The following is a 19,718-nucleotide window of genomic DNA, read 5'->3' as shown; positions in this document are numbered from 1 at the left end:
ATTGGAGTTTGTTGTAAGGGTAGATGGATTGCGATATTATTTATTCCACGCAGAAAGATTCTTATAAAAACACTGCAGGTGAAATTATTTCAAATAGTGCACGTTTGAATCGATAAATGCCGATTGTTTTATGATTTGGAGTCAAATCTTTTTCTAAATGATATTTAGTGGCGATATCGTTTAGAATTTTCAAATGAAAACGGAGTGGGATAACAATGACCTACATCCAAGAAAACTCGAAAGAAAGCGCATTTAAAGTAAAACAACACAATTATATTGATTTTTATATCACACTGAAATTAAAGAAATTGTATAAAACAAAAAAAAATTTGCGGTTTGGATTTGGACAGCGGACCGCTTTTTGCCATCCGCTGAAATAGACAGACAAGGAACGAAAAATGTACCTGTACCATCATATATCCTACATGGAAAAAAACATACACTCAAATTGTGTTCCGAGCAATATATATTTAAGGCAGGAATGGAAATCTCCATAATAAGCAGTAGATATCCAGTTTATCCAAAAAATAAAACCAAAGATCATCGATTTTCTAAATCGATTCATATCTTAGTTAAAAAGACATTTGGGTATCCAGCACGGTAGATCGATAAAACACTACATCAATACGTATTGAAAAAAATTGACATCTGTGGTCAGTAAGCAATATTTGCGAGTACGGTCAGAACATGATACCGACAATCGGTATGTAAAAGCCACTGCTTTTAGCGCGTCCTGATAATAAACCGGTTATTCAAAATAACTGGTTTATTAATAATGGATGGATGGCTTCTTCCCTATCGGGACCTCCAGGGAACCAAAGAGGAATGGAGAGGAACGACGATACCCTCTTTCCTCGTGGGGCCTTCAGGGAACCGGAAGGAGTGGAATCTTCCGCAATGGGGCCTTCAGGGAACAAAGGAGGAGCGGAGAGGAGAGATTAGGCCCTCTTTACTCGTTGGCCCTCTCGTCGTGGGGCCTTCAGGAAACCAACGGGGAGTGGACTCTTCCCCCATGGGGCCTTTGGGGGACCAAGAAGGAGAGGAGAGGAGAGATGAGGCCACCTCCGTAAACTCTTCCCTTGTGAGGCCTTCACGGAACCAAAGGGGAATGGAGAGGAGAGATGAGGCTCTTTTCCCTTACGGGGCCTTCAGGGAACCAAGGGGGATTGGAGAAGAGAAATGAGACCTGGGACATAGCCACATATCCACAATTGTGAAATCTATAAAAGGGACCAGGTGACTGTTAAAGGAATGAGGTAAAATGGGAGATAGCACAATGGGCTAGTGGCTTAAGTGCTCAGGGGAACTATATGTAAGCCGACTCTATAAAAAAAATGATGGACGTAAACTAACCAAGCTCTAAGAGTTGAATGAAATCGAATACATGATCCATAGACTTAATTAATTCGTCTATGACGCGATAAACTGATTTAGTTCCTACTCGGAAAAACAAAAGTTGTTAGTAATGACTTAAGACCTCATGAACTAACTCTCTTCTTTGTATCAAAAACTTCACGCGGACTGACAATGTATATTAAAGTTATAATTTCAATTTGACATTGTCAATATATTAGTATTTTTAACATTTACACATTCCTTACGTCATCTGACGTTAAGGAATGTCGATTGTTGAAAGCGTATATCGATTTCTTATTTATTGCAATGTCAATATCGGTCTGGAAATTGGTATAAAATCATCGGTAGTTATGCTTATCGATCCAATATTGTAAAGTTATCGATTTCACTGTGCTTAACCTAGTGCTCGTGTCTTTTTATCAGAAGCAGAAAAAACAAATGATAAAGAACTTCTCGGATTTACTCTCTGGAATTTCTTGGTCTGCGCCACTATTTTTAGATTGCAAATTTTCAATGTAGGTTTGAAATACTGATTTTAACCGACTAGAAAAAAAAGATTTCATATATAAAAGTTTAACTAGGAACTAGTAAGGTTAAAGAAACAGTAATATAAGAAACGTAATCGAAATAATTCTTGGGTAATATTTCCAATGACTAATATTATTACTGAGTTGGATGCGGAGAACCATTATAAGTTTATGGCATATTTTGAACGGAAAGTACCGGAAAATGTTGCCAAGTCGCATTACTACATCAACCATTTTCCATATTGCAAGGTAAACATGCAAAAATCCGAACTTTCGCAATTAGCATTAGATAGTAGGCAACTTATCCAATTATCCAAATTTAATTTCTTCTTAGACTATGTATTACAGTTATAATACGAAAAATTAAAAGCTTAATCGCTTTAGAGGAAGGGAAAAAATCAGCCTCAGGAAAAGTTAGGAATTTGCTGAAAGTTTTGTAATGTATGTTTTTTAAAATTATTTCATTTGGCATGTCTATTCGTTAAAATTTTTATTGGGCCGACTTTAATCGTACACTGGTAAAAGCAAAAAAAAACACATGGATGTTATTTGTATTATCCACGTAACTTCTTTCTTATAATGTTATGCCATGGTTTTTTTTAATAGAAGCTATAAACCTGTAGATTTATTTACCTTTAAAGAAAGTAATAAATAAAGTATCAAATTTGATCCCATGGTTGAGGTCGTATTAATCGTTCTATTATCAACCTATCTCATACGTTGTCATCTTCACACCTGAACACTGAAAGAAAGCCAGACGTGGATATAGGTAAATGGTGTTACGGACGTAACTGACGAAGTAAAAAATAACAAGATATTTTTTATTTTTTATTTTTCAGTTTACGAAATTCAAATGGGATAGAGATCTACGATATCAGGGAAGTGTGAGTGAGACAGATCGCTGGGCTAAATGGAACGTTTGTTTACTTTCAAATTTGTATAGAAGATACTTCTCATTTTTTTCTTTATTCTATGGACCAATCGCGACCCTAACTCTCCAATACCTACCGTTTTTTTTAAAGTTGAAATAGAAAATAAAAAATAAAAACATCATAAATTTTACGGGAGGCCAAAATTTCAATAAAATTTTAAACTACAATTAATATCAGATATTACTGGTTCCTTAATATCCTGAATAGTAGAATCTTTAATACCCTGGGACGGGAGTATACCAAATTTGGAAGTCTGGACTCGAATGATCAGAAAAGGTTAGAAATCAAAAGAAGAATGTTTCAATATCTTGGTCACATTACGAACAATGCCACAAATAAGTTTATTAATTCCATAATTTAGGAAGTAGTTGACTTAAAACGTAGAAAACGAAAACGCCGCACTTCACGGCTTAGCAACTCACGTACCTAGTAACTAGTAACTAGTAGGGGCGCATTTGGATAAGGCGAATGTTGACCCGGTGATAGCCAACCTCCAATAAGACAGAACCTCAGAAGAAATATTCACTTATGTCTTTGCTCCAGACAGGGTACACGTAATGCTCTTTCGACATGCTGCGAATGTTGAAGATGTGTTCGGTGTTAAAATTTTATGAAAGGTTTATTATCTAGTAACATTTTAGTGAAGTGTACTTAATTATGCAATTTAGACGAAAATAAATAAACGAAACAATAATCTATTTAGTAGATCTAATAGCATAATTTACATGAAAAATAATTGTTTTGTTTGGGGTGAACAGGTTATGGAAAAATTGTGTACCTTTAGTCTGTATCCAGTCTGTGATAGTCTACCCTTTGTTCTCCTGGAGTACATTACATGTAAGGAAGATAATGATTGTACGTGGAATGCCTTCAGCATAAACCTATGTAAATGTGTGACGTCACCCCTTGTTTATCATGCTAATCCCCTTAGCAAAGTCATAGCCAGTTTTCACCCGTTCTATCTGAAAAGGACAAAGAGCACAGGGGCTGGACGGGAATTTTCAGTAGTTACAATATTATTATTGAGTTTGTTAATCAATTCAGAATAATGTTATAACGCTATTTAAAAATAAGTTTCTTCCTTATTACAAAACTAATAAGTAACTACAAAAATTAAAAGTTTTTATTGCGATATTAAGTTTTATTATAAATTGGAAGACATACAATTTACAAGAAATTGTGTTAGATTATCATGAAGGGGGGTTTGCGAATAAACAATACACTCAAGATAATTATTGAAAATAAGTTAGCCATGAAAGCGGCAGAGTCGCAGAAGCGTTTGGTGTATAAATCACGTAAAACAATAATAACAGGACTGAGTCATTAAGATACTCACTTGTGTATACCTAGATTGCATGCAGTTGACTATACTTTCGTAGAAATTGACAGGCTTCTGGACATGTTCTTTATAATTTTAAAAGAAATTTTTTTTTGATTAGTGTTCCACTGCATTTTATTTATTGTAATATAAAGAAAATAGAAACATAATTTTTTTTATAATAATACATTTTTGATCATCATTGGTTATGTATACCTTATCAGAAAAGAGGAGTTCTTGTGCCTGATAAGAGAGCCACGATTCTAACATAAGTTTTATGTTTTAATAATATTTTTGTATAGAATATTGATTTTTCAATGTTATGATTAATTTAAGTTTTTTGATTTTATCTTTATTTCATTTATTTGTTCTGATAGGTTGACAATACAGCGCATTTTTAGTTTTTCGTCGTGGATTATAATACTAACATTCTGATTAGGTTTTAAGGAGAGTTTTTCTTTAAGGAGAATAAGACATATTTTGTTTTTTGCATTAAGTGTGAGCTGGTTATAATCAAACCATGATTTTAATATATTAATATCTTCATTTGTAAGTTTTTTTAACTATTTCCATTGTTAAATCTGTGTAATCTGCGTAAGAAATTAATTCCCCTTAAATTTTCTGTTGGAAAGTGTCATTTACTTATATATTAGAAATAATAATGGACCGAAAACCGTGCCTCGAGGAATACCAAATTTATTTGTTAGTGATGGACTAAATGTTTGGTTCAATTTTACAATTTAAAGTCTCTCTGTTTAGTAGCTCTCTATCCATTTAAGGGCTATGTGGTTTATGCCATTTTCTTTTAACTTTAATAAAGTGATGTCAAATGATTTCTTTAGGTCAATGAATACTCTTATACATTTATTTGATTTGTCCAGGGTACTCTGAATACTAGATGAGAATTTTGCAATGGCATCTTGAGTACTTTTTCCCTCTATAAATACAAAATGATTTTCATTTATTGTTGATTTTTTTTATATGAATGCATTAAGTCTTTTTTAGAAATTTTTTCAAAGATTTTCCATATATTAGATAAGAGTGAAATAGGACTATAATTAGAAACATCCTCTGGACTATCGGATTTAAATACTGGAGTAATTATGGCTTTTTATACTTGCTGCAGAAAATTCCTGTGATCTAAGCTGTTATTTATTATATGAGAGATTGGTGTAGAAACATAATTTTTAATACTTTTAAGTGTTTTTACGGAAAGACCGTTGAACCCAGAACAAAACCAAATTTGTGATATAATTTGTACAACTTCGGGCGGATTGGTTAGTTCTAAAACTTCTAGTTTAATTTTTGTGTACTGAATTTTCGTAATATTTATTTTTATATTGATTTTTTCAGCTAGATTCTTTCTCGAAGAAATCATTAAATGCATTTGCTCCTTTTTTAGGTTCCTCAATACAGTTTATTATATTATTGTTTTATATTATGCTTTTTTGTGTTATTTTTTACTTTTCTGCTTATTTTCCAAGTTTTTATTTATCAGTCCAAACTCTCTTACTGTTGTTTTCAGAATCATTAACTTTATCTTTATAGTATTTTTCTTTTGTGTTTTTTTTGAGATAAGCTAATTTATTTTTGTATTCTCTAAAATGTTTATTTAATTTTATGTCAATGGTTTTTTAGTTTCTTTGTAAAGTCTTTCTTTATGTCTTATGGACACAACAAGTCCGTGTGCTATCCATTTTTTATAATTTATGTAATTATTAATTTTATACAATTTAAATATTATCACACCCTTGTAAAAGCTCAAATAAGCGTATCATTAATTTATAAGTTGTAATACAGTCTAGCTTCATAGAACAAGAAATGACAAGAGATATCGGTGAAGTACCGTATTTTGCTAGTGGTAGACACACATATATTATTGCATTTCCGGTGCACATATTGATAATAATTAATTAAGTCCGCCCCTGAGTGTCAAACTTACCCGCTGATGCTGCTAAGTCGTTGGTTCGCCTGACGTCATAACTGCATTTGTGGACAAACACCATAATGTAGTAAAGTTGGAATCATATCATTCGGCTGACTAAGTTGATAAGTCCATGAGTACTTACCTACTTTGGTTAAAATCTGCAGGTATAAAAGCTGTACTAAGTTTGACTGGTGCTACAGTAACCATTGCATATGCTCGTATATACATTTATTCCATATACATATAATAATAATAATAATTGGATAATTTGTAGAGCGCCGTTTTTGTGAAAAATCACTTCAATCGCGCTGTACAATTTATTTCCTAGGAGCTACATTTGTTATTTAGAAAAGATACCAAAACATACTAACTTGGCAAGTCACTTCCGACAAACACACTTATATTAAAAGTTTATGCTTATAAAAGATAAAACTGCACGCAGAGGACACTATATCAAAAAACACTGGTCATCGCATGACCTTAAGTCTGCTATGGTTTTTATTTTAATTTAACTGTCTTAAAAAGCCTACAAATTGTTTTATTTTTTATTTTTATAAAGCTTCCGATTTTGTTGTCCGGGTTAAATCTACCTTCTAATAGGAAAAACTAAACCCTTCCACTCACTTTTCCACAAATGATCAGCTAGTCAATCAACACTATGCAAGTGCATTATATAAGTAAAATAAATACAAAACAATACAAGAACAACAACACGTCAACTCACCAGAGATCAAATGGGAAAAAAAATTCACCGACTCCAGATATTTTCATATCAGAGGGTTCGGCTCGGTAGAACTTCTAACAGGGCCTATAAATCCTACTGATCCCTCAACATAAATATTTAAAAAATCTTTCGTTATCCTATATGTATTCAAAATGACCGACTTTTGCATCTTTATATATAAATTTTTTGATAGATCTAATACGCCTAAATTTTTAATGAGAGAGCTAGGTATAATGCCAGTAGCCGAAATAACGAATGGTAATATTTTTATAGTCTGAGAATGCCAAATTCTTTTTATTTCGTTTCCTAAATCTGTGTATTTTCTTATTTTTTCATTAAAAGATTTTTGAATGTAACAGGAATTTGGAATAGCGACATCAATGATATAAGTTATTTTTTTAATTTTGTCATGTAAAACTATATCGAGTCTATTATGACTAATCGTTCGGTCTGTTAGTATAGTTTTATCATAATATATTGTATAAAATTCGTTTTCTAAAAATGAATTTGGTTCGTATTCATAATATGGTACTATATTACGGCAGTCAATCAAGTTATGTTTAGTTACCAAATACTGGTGAATTATTTTTAAAACTTGATTGTGCCTAAATGTATACTCGGACGATGCTAATATAGAACATCCCGATATAATATGTTCTATAGTTTCCGGAAAAGCCAAACATTTTCTACACAAATCATCTATTTGATTTGTATCTTTGATTATATGCTTTCTATAATTTTTAGTATTAATGACTCTATCCTGAACGGCAAGCATAAATCCTTCTATTTCTGCGCTCAACTCTCCAATACTCAACCATTTGTTTGACGAAAATTTGTCAACATACGTTTGGTTGAGATAATTGCGTGTTTTGAGTGTAAAATTTTATTTTACCAGGAATCTAATAATTCCTGGTTGGGATTTATAAAAATGTTGGCATTCTCATCGTATAAATTTAAAGGTGTAATATTTCTATCTGCCTTGCCAATTATTTTGTGCATTTCTGAGCTATGAGCTTTTCTATGGAAAAAAGTTCTGAGCATTTCTACCTGATTATGTTTAAAATAAGTTATTTTGACTATACCTCTACCTCCTAAATTTCTAGGTAAATTAACTCGTTCTATAGCTGAATTTGGATGATGGCAATTAAACTTTATTGGCGTAGTTCTAATTAATCTTTCTAAGTTTTCTAAATCTGTATTAGACCATTTAACTATGCCAAATGAGTACGTTAATAGAGGTATTGCCCAAGTATTTATTGCTTTTACTAATTTTTTAGCAGATAGATTGCATTTTAAAATTTTCCTGATCCTAGTTTGAAATTTAATCCTAATATCATTTTTAATACTAGTATGGTCTAATCTATTTGATTGTGGGTATCCTAAATACTTATAAACTTCATCCGTTTTCATACTAGTAATTTGGAAATTTATAAATATACTCTCGTCCCCATCTAAAATTTTGCCTTTCTCTATATGGATCGTTCTACATTTATATAAACCAAAAGTCATTTTGATATCATCTGAAAAGTTTTTAACTACCTCGATCATTTTCTCTAAATTTTGTTCAGAATTCGAAAATAATTTTATGTCATCCATATATAATAAATGAGAAATTGTACTACTCTCCCTTGTATTACCCTTAACTTTTATTCCAAACTTGCTTTTAATTAACATTTTAGATAGAGGATTCAATGCTAAGCAAAACCAAAGAGGATTCAATGAGTCTCCTTGAAAAATTCCTCTTTTAATTGAAATGCCCGGTATTACTATTTTCTTACCTTTTAAATTGATAAGTAAATTGGTATTCCAAAAGGACATAATATTTTCCAAAAAGCTAATAATAATGGGGTTAATTTTATATACATATTTAATACTTTGATCAGCCACGAGTGCGGGACACTATCGAAAGCCTTTTGGTAGTCTATATAATATGTAAATGTTGTTATCATTTTTATTTATATATTTTTAATTATTATTTTTATTTATTTTATTTTATTTTTAGTAATTTTTTTTTTTTTTTACATTTTGTTAATTTAAATTGCCGTCGGCTGTGAAAGTGGAGGTTTCTGAAATTATAGATACGACTGTCTGAAAAGGTGCGTTTTAAGTTTAGACCTAAATTCTGTCGAGTCTGCGATCATTCTCAAATCATGCGGCAGTCCATTCCAGGCTTTAGGTCCTGACACGGCGAAAGCACGCTCACCGAACTTAGTATCTGGTGTGCGCTTTGGTTCCTTCAATCTTCCGATAACTGATGACGTTGCTGACCTAAGGGTTGACTGTCGGGAATTGGAATCTTCTGGAATACACAATTCTGATAAGTAAGCCGGAGCCATTCCGTTAAGTAACTTAAATACCATCCAGCATACCTTGAACTGGATTCTTTCAGGACATTTGAGCCAGTGCAGATTTTTGAGATGCTCTGAAATGTGGGAGTATTTAGATACTCCGGTGATAAGCCTTGCCGCGGCGTTGAAAACGGATAGTAATTTGTTGATTTGACATTTGAGGAGACTTGCATATATTCCGTTGCAATAATCTAGACGTGAAACAACATAGGAATTGACTAACAATTTAGTTGCCTCTGTTGGCAGGTTTCTCCGCACTGCTTTAATTTGCCTTAATTGAAAGAACCCTTGAAATAATATAATAACCTTGCACGCTATTCTCTGGCGCAAGAAGAAGACAGATTCTGGTTAAGCCAGGCAATGTTCGCTTTTGATATTTAGAAAATAATATTTAAAATCATATGCTTGAAGGACACAAAGCTTACTCAACAATTTCGTAGTTTGCAGATTTCGTATCGTCAGTTTCTAAAGCTTGGAATAGACTGCCAAGACTGATAAAAAACCCAACGGTTTCAGAATAAGCTGTTATATTCAGAAAATCCTATCCATTATGCCATCGTTATTATTAAAAGAGGAGTACTTTATTGCATTCAATGAAAAAAGGATCACATTTTTGAATTATAATGAAACCTGAGGTGATTTTTAACTAAAACGGCGCTATACAAATTTCAAATAAATAAAATGCAAATTTACTTCAAGGTTAAAAACAAAATTCTTGCAAGCTTATTCCTCCAGATAAAAAACATTATTTTTCGTAGAACCTTGTTTTATACAAGTAGAATGGCAGAGAATTTAAATGTTTTTACCAAAGACTAAAGAAAAACACAAGAAATGCCAAGCGGACGTGTTTTGTGATTTTTTAACCATTTCGTTTTACTATGATTACGAAATTCAAATATGCAGAAGATAAAACAAAATCAGGAGAGTGTAAGCTTGACAGAGCGCATGCTAAATGGTCTGGAACCAAAAGGTACTAAGGCACTAAGAGTTTTCTTCTTTATTCTATGGTTTATACAGATAGTAACATGTCATTAAATAGCCCACTTCCAAAACAGACAATCTGTCCAGGAAGTTATATTGATGAATACAAGTAATCAGCAAATAAGTTGTCAAAGATTTGTTACTATATCGAAAGTGATACAAAACTACTGATCACCTGCTACTGGCCACCTACTTAACTGCCGGCACTTCAACATCTATTAATGCAAAAGCATCTCTATCAAGAGATTACAGCAGTCATCCATCTCTGTGTGCCGGCCTTTATAATCAAATAAATATTCCGCTGTTGACGTCATTGAACACTTACTGCTACCTACTGCTGACCACCTACTGCTGGCCACCTACTGCTGGCTACCTAACGCTGGACACTTAACGCTGGTCACCTAATGCTGGCTACCGACTGCTGGACACCTACTACTTGTCCTCTTCTGGTAGCCGCCTGCTACTGGTCACCTACTGCAGCCATCGCTGACGCCATGTCTTGGATAGATCAATTATTTCCATTTGCGTATTTAAACACAGCAGTATGCACTCTTATTATGTGCTATAAGAATTAGGATCTACCTATAAGCTATTCCCTTTGTACTTTCTGTAAAAAAATTTAATTTTAATTTGAATTTGAGTCGTCTTTAATTTTATGATGATTTGGACAAAATACCTCGAAGTGTTTTTATTTAAATCGAGGGTTATTTGGTACTTGTGGCCCGCGAAGCATATGCATACGTGTTTTTCTTTTAGTGTACATGAAACCACCAAAAAAAAAACATTCCAGTTCTTATCATATCTCGTACATGGAAGTATCTCAGTACACTGATTCAACTATCGTGACAATTTTTTCTTGTATATTCATTTTAAAAAGCGTGCACGCCGATCTTTCGTGGATAGCAGTGAGCGTTAATTAATTTTCTGCATTATCGCCGTGTGTCTCTGAGATTTTGATAAGAATACATGATGCTTTAACCTAGTAATACTATACCGAGTCCTGTCTACTTTTTTAAGTGCAGTTTTTTTTATTTTTTATTAATCAATGATATTTGGGTTTAATTTTGTAGACTTCTTTTTTTTGTTTTGTGTTTAATTATGGGTATTTAACAAAATTACCAACCGTGATGACCTGAGTACCTACTTACTAAGTTTATTAGTACAAAAAAATAAAAGGCTTTTCATTAGTATTTTACTTTATTTTAATTTTACTAATGAATTAGCCCGAATCAGATCCTTAATGTCATTACAGATTTTTTACAATGCACCACAAGCATCTTTTCCTTTTTTCAGAAAGTTATTTAATAATGTTGTAATTTTATTTATTTTTTTAGTAAAAAACAAAGACCTACATTGACGTCAAATAATAAAGACGTTGGACCAAAGAAGAGAAGAGTCATAGACGACCTGAGAAGTTTTTAAGACGGATGGACTATAAACTATTTTTTCGTGGAATTTTGAACAAACCCACTATGCTTGATATGCAATAATTATGTTTTTGTCTTGAAAGAATATGACATTAAACGGCATTACGAGGCTAAATTTCGACAAGACCACGTAAATGAATTCAAAAGAAAACTTTTTGCACAACGTCGGATATTTTGTAACGATTTTAAAGAGAGATGTATGATTATGATTTGTTATTTAGTTATGCCCAAAGCAACACTAATAAAATATTGATTGCGTGTATTCTGAAATAAAAACATATTCAATCAACTGTAAATTAAAGAAGGATGAGTTTAACAAATAATCGTTTATTCAGAATGGAGGCTAGCACAATATAAGGTTAATTAAATACATGAAATAGCAGAGGAGACTCTATTTTTAAACTAAAGGATTCTCAGGGCCGTGTGCAGGACTCGAAGAGCATCTGCATGTTGAATTTTATAAATGAAAGTCATCATAAAAGTTAAGAGGTTAATTATATAAAGGGCGCCATTTATTTCTTCTAGAAATAAAAAGATTTAAAAGGATAAAGATAACCCGTAAAACTATCTAAAGTTAAATGATGATTTACGTGAAAGTTTCTTCCAACCCGCCATGTTGTGGTACTGGTCGCCGATGATTCCGCAAGTCACAAGTAGTGTGCTCCGCTCCCAAAATCTGACCGCTGGAGAAATTAATGATTCTCCTCTTCTCTGCGCAATCTACTGCGCAGCTCACGGGTAGCAATAAAGATGTCTCTCATCGATCGATATCTTGAAGAATCGATCTCAGTCCGGGGTTTGTAGTTTTCTCCGTTACATTACCCCTCCACCAAAGAAAAGAACGGACCACCTGGCTCCGAAGCACATGACTGCATTAGATTTCTTCCTGGTGTTGGTGGTGTAGAGGAACCCTCAGGCGTCATAGTTTTGCTTCAATAGATGTGTATAATTACAAATGTTGAGATTTCCATCCTCCAAATTGAAGCAGTTAAACTAGTAGACCATCTACGATGAAAACAGGGAATATTAGCTTGAAATTCTTCTGTAAGCAGCAGCAGCAGTCCCAAACCATGAAGACTTCCAAAGATGATGGTGAAAATATAAAAATCTTGTCTTGTTAGCAGATATTTTTGAGCAGCCAGTTCCGCTTCTTCAGGGTGAGCGAGTCAATTTCTTTTCCCTAAATAATTATCTACCTAACGGGTTAACCAACAAAAAACAGGATTATACAGAAAAATTTTTTCATAAAATGTTGAAAACCGAAAAGCCTTTCAAAAGGAAAACACAGCAGCCCTTTTACTATAATGTAGCAAAATGACAAAAATTCTAGTAACAGAATGTAAACCTGGAGAAACAATATTTTTAAGAAAATATTTTTAAGAAAATAATTATTTAAAATGAAATTCAAAAGAAAGTTTATTTATTAAAAATGTTTTGTTAGAATTAACACCATCTAGTGAATTATCCTGCAAGCATATTAATATCAAGGACCCAAACCCAATCAATAGATCTAAGACCAAACCAATTGAAAAATAAATAAATCGATATTAAATAACAACTTTTTAAAAACATCCGATAGATGTCAGCTCTGTAAAAATTCGGAAGAATTTAATAAAATATTACTAGTACTAGTGTTTTAAAACCAAACAAAAGTTCAAATAGAATAAACTAATTTAAGATATTTGTGTAGATATCCAAAACAAAATTCAATGCGAAAAAAAACCCCCCCATAAAACAACAAACTAATTCATTATGCAAATATCAGAATTGTAAGGATATTTGCAGAAGGAGTTAAATGAACGCACAACATATAACATTCAACAAAAAACATTAATTTACTCAGGTACAAGATTATTAATTTGCGATGCAAAATTAATACAAAAACTCAGTACCGTTTATTTCGCCAACTTGTTAAAACAGAACCCCGAAGGTTAACAGTTAATACGAAAAACAAAATTACTTTTTGGTAATCAGAAAATTACTCGAAAGTCTGATTAATTTAGTATTGATGGTTTTGTACCTCAGATCCTCATAAAGAGAAGGTAAACCTAATCAATATAAAAAAATACAACGTGACGTTCGTATTTAGTACGCGCATATGAACGTAAATAAAACTTCTACCAAGATTTCACACTATTAAATAGTATCAAAAACAATATCAAATAGTATCAAAACAATATCAAATAGTATCAAAAACAATATCAAATAGTACATGGCCTCCCCGTAACCTCAAAACTCTTCAGTGACAGGGTCCCCATGGACTAATGATAAAAAGGACAGGAATCAAACCTGAAAGTACAATATCGTACTATCGCATATCAACAATGCATGCAAAACAAAGCCTATCACAAGACTCGTGTATATGTGGGATAATAACAGTTCTCAGCGGTTGTAACAACTTGTAACTGTTTCCACTAGATTGACAAAACATGACAGTACATGACATTAACATGACATCACAAAACAAACACAAATGGAGGATGGACAGTTCCCATTCATGGCGGCAAATAGAAATGTCGTCCACCAAAACATAAAGTGAATTTAAAGATAAAAGAAACTTTTCATGCAACAATGACATGAAAATTTTGCACCCAACAACCATGTGTTGCAAGTGACCTCATGCGTATTAGCATGATACGTTTGAAAAAGGTGACAAGATAATGTCCTTAATAGTGCCTGAGAATAAGGTACTCTGTGCCAATTATAAGAATAATATCAAAGAAATTATTGTTTCTTATAATGATCAAATTTGTAGTAATTTTCTACATTTAAAACGATATTTACGGATAACGTTAAAACGAAATTTATGATAATTATAGTCATGTGGAAGTTATTGAAATAATTTCTTTTCAAATAGTATCTATTGAATAAGAACAAATTACACGGCAATAACCTTTAAGCTAAATGTAAAGATTAAAACGATTGCAAAGTATATCGTATAAACAATATTGAATATAAAAAAAAATCCAAAACCCAAATTACAAAGAAAAAGGTAAAAAAAGGGTAAAACCTTCTGTAAAATATCTTGTTTAATGAATGTTTAGAATGGAAATTCCTGTAGAACTTATAGATTTGATATTTTAAATTAATTAAGGTCATAAAAATTGTATTATACGCCTCAACACAATGACTATTAACCTGTAAAAACTATTTTCCTGGACAAGCATACAAAAACTAAAAAATATGGTCGTACGTGAAAATTATGTTTTGTTTAATAATTAATTAAAAACAGAACCTTGTATGAATTGAAAGAATGGAAATTCAGAATTACTTGAAAACAATTGCCGACAAATAAAAATTAACCTATAAAAAATTTAGTTCCAACTGAGCTCGTTGAAAAAAAGATTTAAAACATTCCCTGTTCGTTGAAAACCCTTTTCCCATAATAAACAAAATATGAGCATTGAATATTAATGGTCCTATCTTGTATATTAAAAGTTAAAAAACTAAATAAATTATAAAAGAAAACCTTCAAAAAGCAATTTGCCGACAGCAAAGGAAAACGCAGATCAGGCAGGTGTGACGTCTCGCTCCTAGTCCTGAAGCATTTATCCAATGTTGAAACAGCATTTACTCTGAAAAGCATGTTTTGTGTATTTCATTATTGAGTAAAAACAAATGCAACATTTTAATTTTAAAATACAGGAATTAGAAAAAATATATTATATTATGTTAAAGTATATTGAAAGTGACAATAAAATTCCAAATTTAAAAATCATAAATCTTTGTAACTATATTTTTATAATTTAAGAACACAATAATATGTGTAAATGGTTTACTAAGAGTTGAACACTTTTATGTAACAATCATCCACATGACTTAAAACGTAATATTAACTTTATAAGGTGAAAAAAAGGTTATTATTGAAAGGAAATTACGGATCAATAAGGTTGCTATAATATTTCGAAATAATACAATTACAGAAATTAAGGAACCTATAATATAGTTTCATTCACTGAAATTCAAAGAAAAATTAACAATCGCATGATGTTAAAGTTATAGTAGAGGTTAAATAAATAACTTACTCCGTATTTTTTTTTTAAAATGAGATGCGAAGAACTACTGTCCGCATCATGATCATTTCTAGCGCCATTCGTGAACGATGAAATATGTACCTAAATACTCTGTTAGGACAAAATAAAACAAATTAGCACACAATAACCATTATCTCGTTAGGATTTTAAAAAGCTACGTATAAAACGTGGTAAATAATGAGTAAATACTCAAGATATAGCAAGAGGCACACAAGATGAGTTCAGATTTGAAAGCGGGAACCAAAATAAAATAAATTTTAAACTAAGAAGAAGAAAAAAGTGTGAACTTACGAAATCCTCGGTGAACCAAACCACAACGTTGAAAAAAAAACTTTAAACACGACCAAAATGATATTGACCACACGTGTCTAAAAAAAATTCTACCTACTAGGGTGAAAAAGATGACATTCAAAATGAAAAATTTACAAAAAAAATTCAACCGATATACACACGTTGCAGGCGCCATTGTAACGATTTTAAAGAGAGATGTATGATTATGATTTGTTATTTAGTTATGCCCAAAGCAACACTAATAAAATATTGATTGCGTGTATTCTGAAATAAAAACATATTCAATCAACTGTAAATTAAAGAAGGATGAGTTTAACAAATAATCGTTTATTCAGAATGGAGGCTAGCACAATATAAGGTTAATTAAATACATGAAATAGCAGAGGAGACTCTATTTTTAAACTAAAGGATTCTCAGGGCCGTGTGCAGGACTCGAAGAGCATCTGCATGTTGAATTTTATAAATGAAAGTCATCATAAAAGTTAAGAGGTTAATTATATAAAGGGCGCCATTTATTTCTTCTAGAAATAAAAAGATTTAAAAGGATAAAGATAACCCGTAAAACTATCTAAAGTTAAATGATGATTTACGTGAAAGTTTCTTCCAACCCGCCATGTTGTGGTACTGGTCGCCGATGATTCCGCAAGTCACAAGTAGTGTGCTCCGCTCCCAAAATCTGACCGCTGGAGAAATTAATGATTCTCCTCTTCTCTGCGCAATCTACTGCGCAGCTCACGGGTAGCAATAAAGATGTCTCTCATCGATCGATATCTTGAAGAATCGATCTCAGTCCGGGGTTTGTAGTTTTCTCCGTTACAATTTACTAGAGCGGCTCAAGAGTCAACATGCTATGTAAAAGCTAGTTATGCAGTAGCCATGATACTAGCAAAAAAATCGAAGCCATATTTTTTTATTTTTATTATTTTATTATTTAATACATGTTTACAAGTTACATTTTTAGACATTTTTTTATCTACCATACTAGGCTAATGCCCGTGTTGTGGTAGTTATACATGAAATAATAATAACAATGACATAAAAGAACTAAAAAATACTTATAGTATCATAAGTATGTAAGTATAAATCATAATGAAGTAATAATAAAAATAACTTAGAAGAACTAAAAAATAATATTTTATAGAAACATAAGAAAGAATTAGAGAAAAAAAGAAAAAAAAAATTTAATGATAAATAAAACTAAAAACAAATATATTAAAATTAATAGTAAACTGAAAAATAAAGAAAAAGTATATGTATATTTAAAAAGATACAGATAAAAATTAAAAATATTAAACATTAAGATTAAAATATAAACATAATTAATATAGATTGTTTAATGCATATAATTGTTTGTGTGCAAGTTTATTTATCTTAGGTATTATCTATAAGACAACATGTTTATGTTCAACACTTAATTTTAATTTTCGTGATATGAGACAAGTTGGAAAAGAAGTTTTTAATAATTTTTTTTTTGTGTTAGGAACTCATATAATCTTTAAAGATTATATGATGGTGAAGTGAACTTTCAGATGGTAAAGTGGTTAAGGAATGTTTGGAGAGTATCGTTGAAATTTTTTGCCCAGAAAAGAAAACGGATTTCTCAAAAATAAACCTGTCTCGTCAAACTATTACCAGGCGTGTCGATGACACTGGAAAACATATTGAAGATAATTTGAAAAACAACCATCTAAGTTCATATTTTATGGTCTAGCGTTGGATGAAAGCACAGACCTAACAGATATCGCCCAAGTGGTGATTTTTATCAGGGGTAGTGATGTCCGTTTTAATAAAATAGAAGAATTAGCGGGACTTTATCCACTTAAGGACGCTACTTGCTCACGAGATCTGTTAGGAGCTGTTACATCGACATTGAATCGCTTTTCGTTACAACTCAACAACCTATCGGGCTTAACAACAGATGATTCCCCAGCAATCATTGGAAAATTGATTGAAAATGAGGCCTGTAAAATTGGTAAAACTTCGATGCTAAATTTTCATTGCATTATTCATCAGGAGAATTTATTTTCCAAATCCCTTAAGATGGATCATGTTATGAAGGTAGTCATCAAAACAGTGAATTTTATTAAGTCAAAGGGGTTGAATCATTTTATGCAGAAGTAAGATGGCTGACCCATGCCAAAATGTTGAAAAGAGTGTTTGATTTGAAGCAAGAAATACAATCATTCTTCCCAAGCAAGTCAACAAGTGAATTTGAAGGCAAGGAGTGGGTTAGCGACTTTGCATTTCTGGTCGATATTGTTAGCAACATAAATGTTATTATTAATCGTCAATTAATAATATGTATGTTCTTATTTCCTCATTCCAAATGAAACTTGGGCTTTGGGAACAACAGTTAAGAACAAAAATCTTCACTCACTTTCCTACATTGTTTTTGCAGCCAGACGTCACACAAATGGCGGCGGATAAATACGCTTTGTTGATATCCGACTTGAACCTGGAATTTGAAAACCGATTTCAAGATTTTAAAAAGCATCGTGTGCCTTTTGCTGCATTTGAAACGTCATTCTCCGTAGACGTGAATTTATTGCCAGGAATTTTACAAATGGAACATTGTGAAATGTGTTGTTATGCACAGTTAAAGGAGAAATTCAATCAGGTTGGTTTGGAAGAGTTTTACAAAACATATTTGGACAAGGAGAAACATCCTGCATTTTAAAAACATGCTCTATCGATTATTTCGCTATTTAAAAACACTTACACTTGTGAACAGCTTTTTAGTCGAATGAAGTATATCAAATCTCAAATGAGAAAAGGAATCACAGATGAACATTGGAAAACTGTTTGCATGTAGCAACAAAATCAAAAGTTATCAACATTGATGCACTTAGTTCTGACAAACAAAATCATACGTCTTACTAAAATTTATTATATTTTGTTTATTTTTTGTAATGCCCAACTCTATTCTAGTAAACATGTTTGACTCTAATTTTTGTTTTCTTCTTAAAAAAACAAAATATTTCTTGTTTGCTTTGAATACTAACAGAAATTTTGTTGTACGGCCCGGTAGAAAATCTCATTTCAAAAATCTGGCCCGGCTGCTGAAAAGGTTGGCTACCCATGATTTAAATAATTTTACATATCAAGGGTTACTGTGGGCTTATTAAGTTAAGTGATTATTATTTACAGTTTTTTCTTGATCCGGGCCACACGTCTCGTACAATTACACTTTGAATTCACATTTTAATCGCTCAATCGCGCACGACGTATTCAGAGAGACATTTTGTTATTCTTCTTTTATTCCTTATTGCTTCACATTATGAGCCTATAATACTGGTTAAAATAGACCAATAAAAATATTTGTCAAGTCATTTGGTTCAGTACTTAACAATTAATATAAAAGATCACGTACAAAACACATCATCTTAATATATTATGATTTATGAGTATCCATAAAAGTTTTTCCACGCACTTAAATTTTTTTATTTTTCGTATTTTGATATGGTGTTTTATTTTCTATGACTTTCACCTCTAAAGAGATTATTTTATTATTTCTTTAGCAACCTCTAACCAACTATGACTATTCGTTTTTTTGGTGGAAAGAGTCAACGAAAACCTATTCGGGGAATCTGGTCTGTATTAGAAAACGCAGATTTTTATTTGGTACTAGGTGACTTGTACCCTGCGTTGCACGGGGACGTACGAATTGTTTGGGGTAAAGTTTTGAGGTTGTGATTTTTTTTTTTTTTTTAAATTATGTTTATTTATTTATAAAATTTTACATCTTCTAGCTAACATATTCTTTTCTAGGACTACTATATTACTATTTACTACATACATACTAAAATTTGGACTTCAATTCTAGTGTACCTGTCAACTAGGTGCATTTTAAAAG

The sequence above is a fragment of the Hesperophylax consimilis genome, chromosome 2 (genome assembly GCF_061612785.1).
Source record: "Hesperophylax consimilis isolate HC1 chromosome 2, BYU_Hcon_1.0, whole genome shotgun sequence".
NCBI lineage: Eukaryota > Metazoa > Arthropoda > Insecta > Trichoptera > Limnephilidae > Hesperophylax > Hesperophylax consimilis.
The sequence above is the reverse complement of the archived record's forward strand: the minus strand, read 5'-3'. Positions refer to the sequence as shown.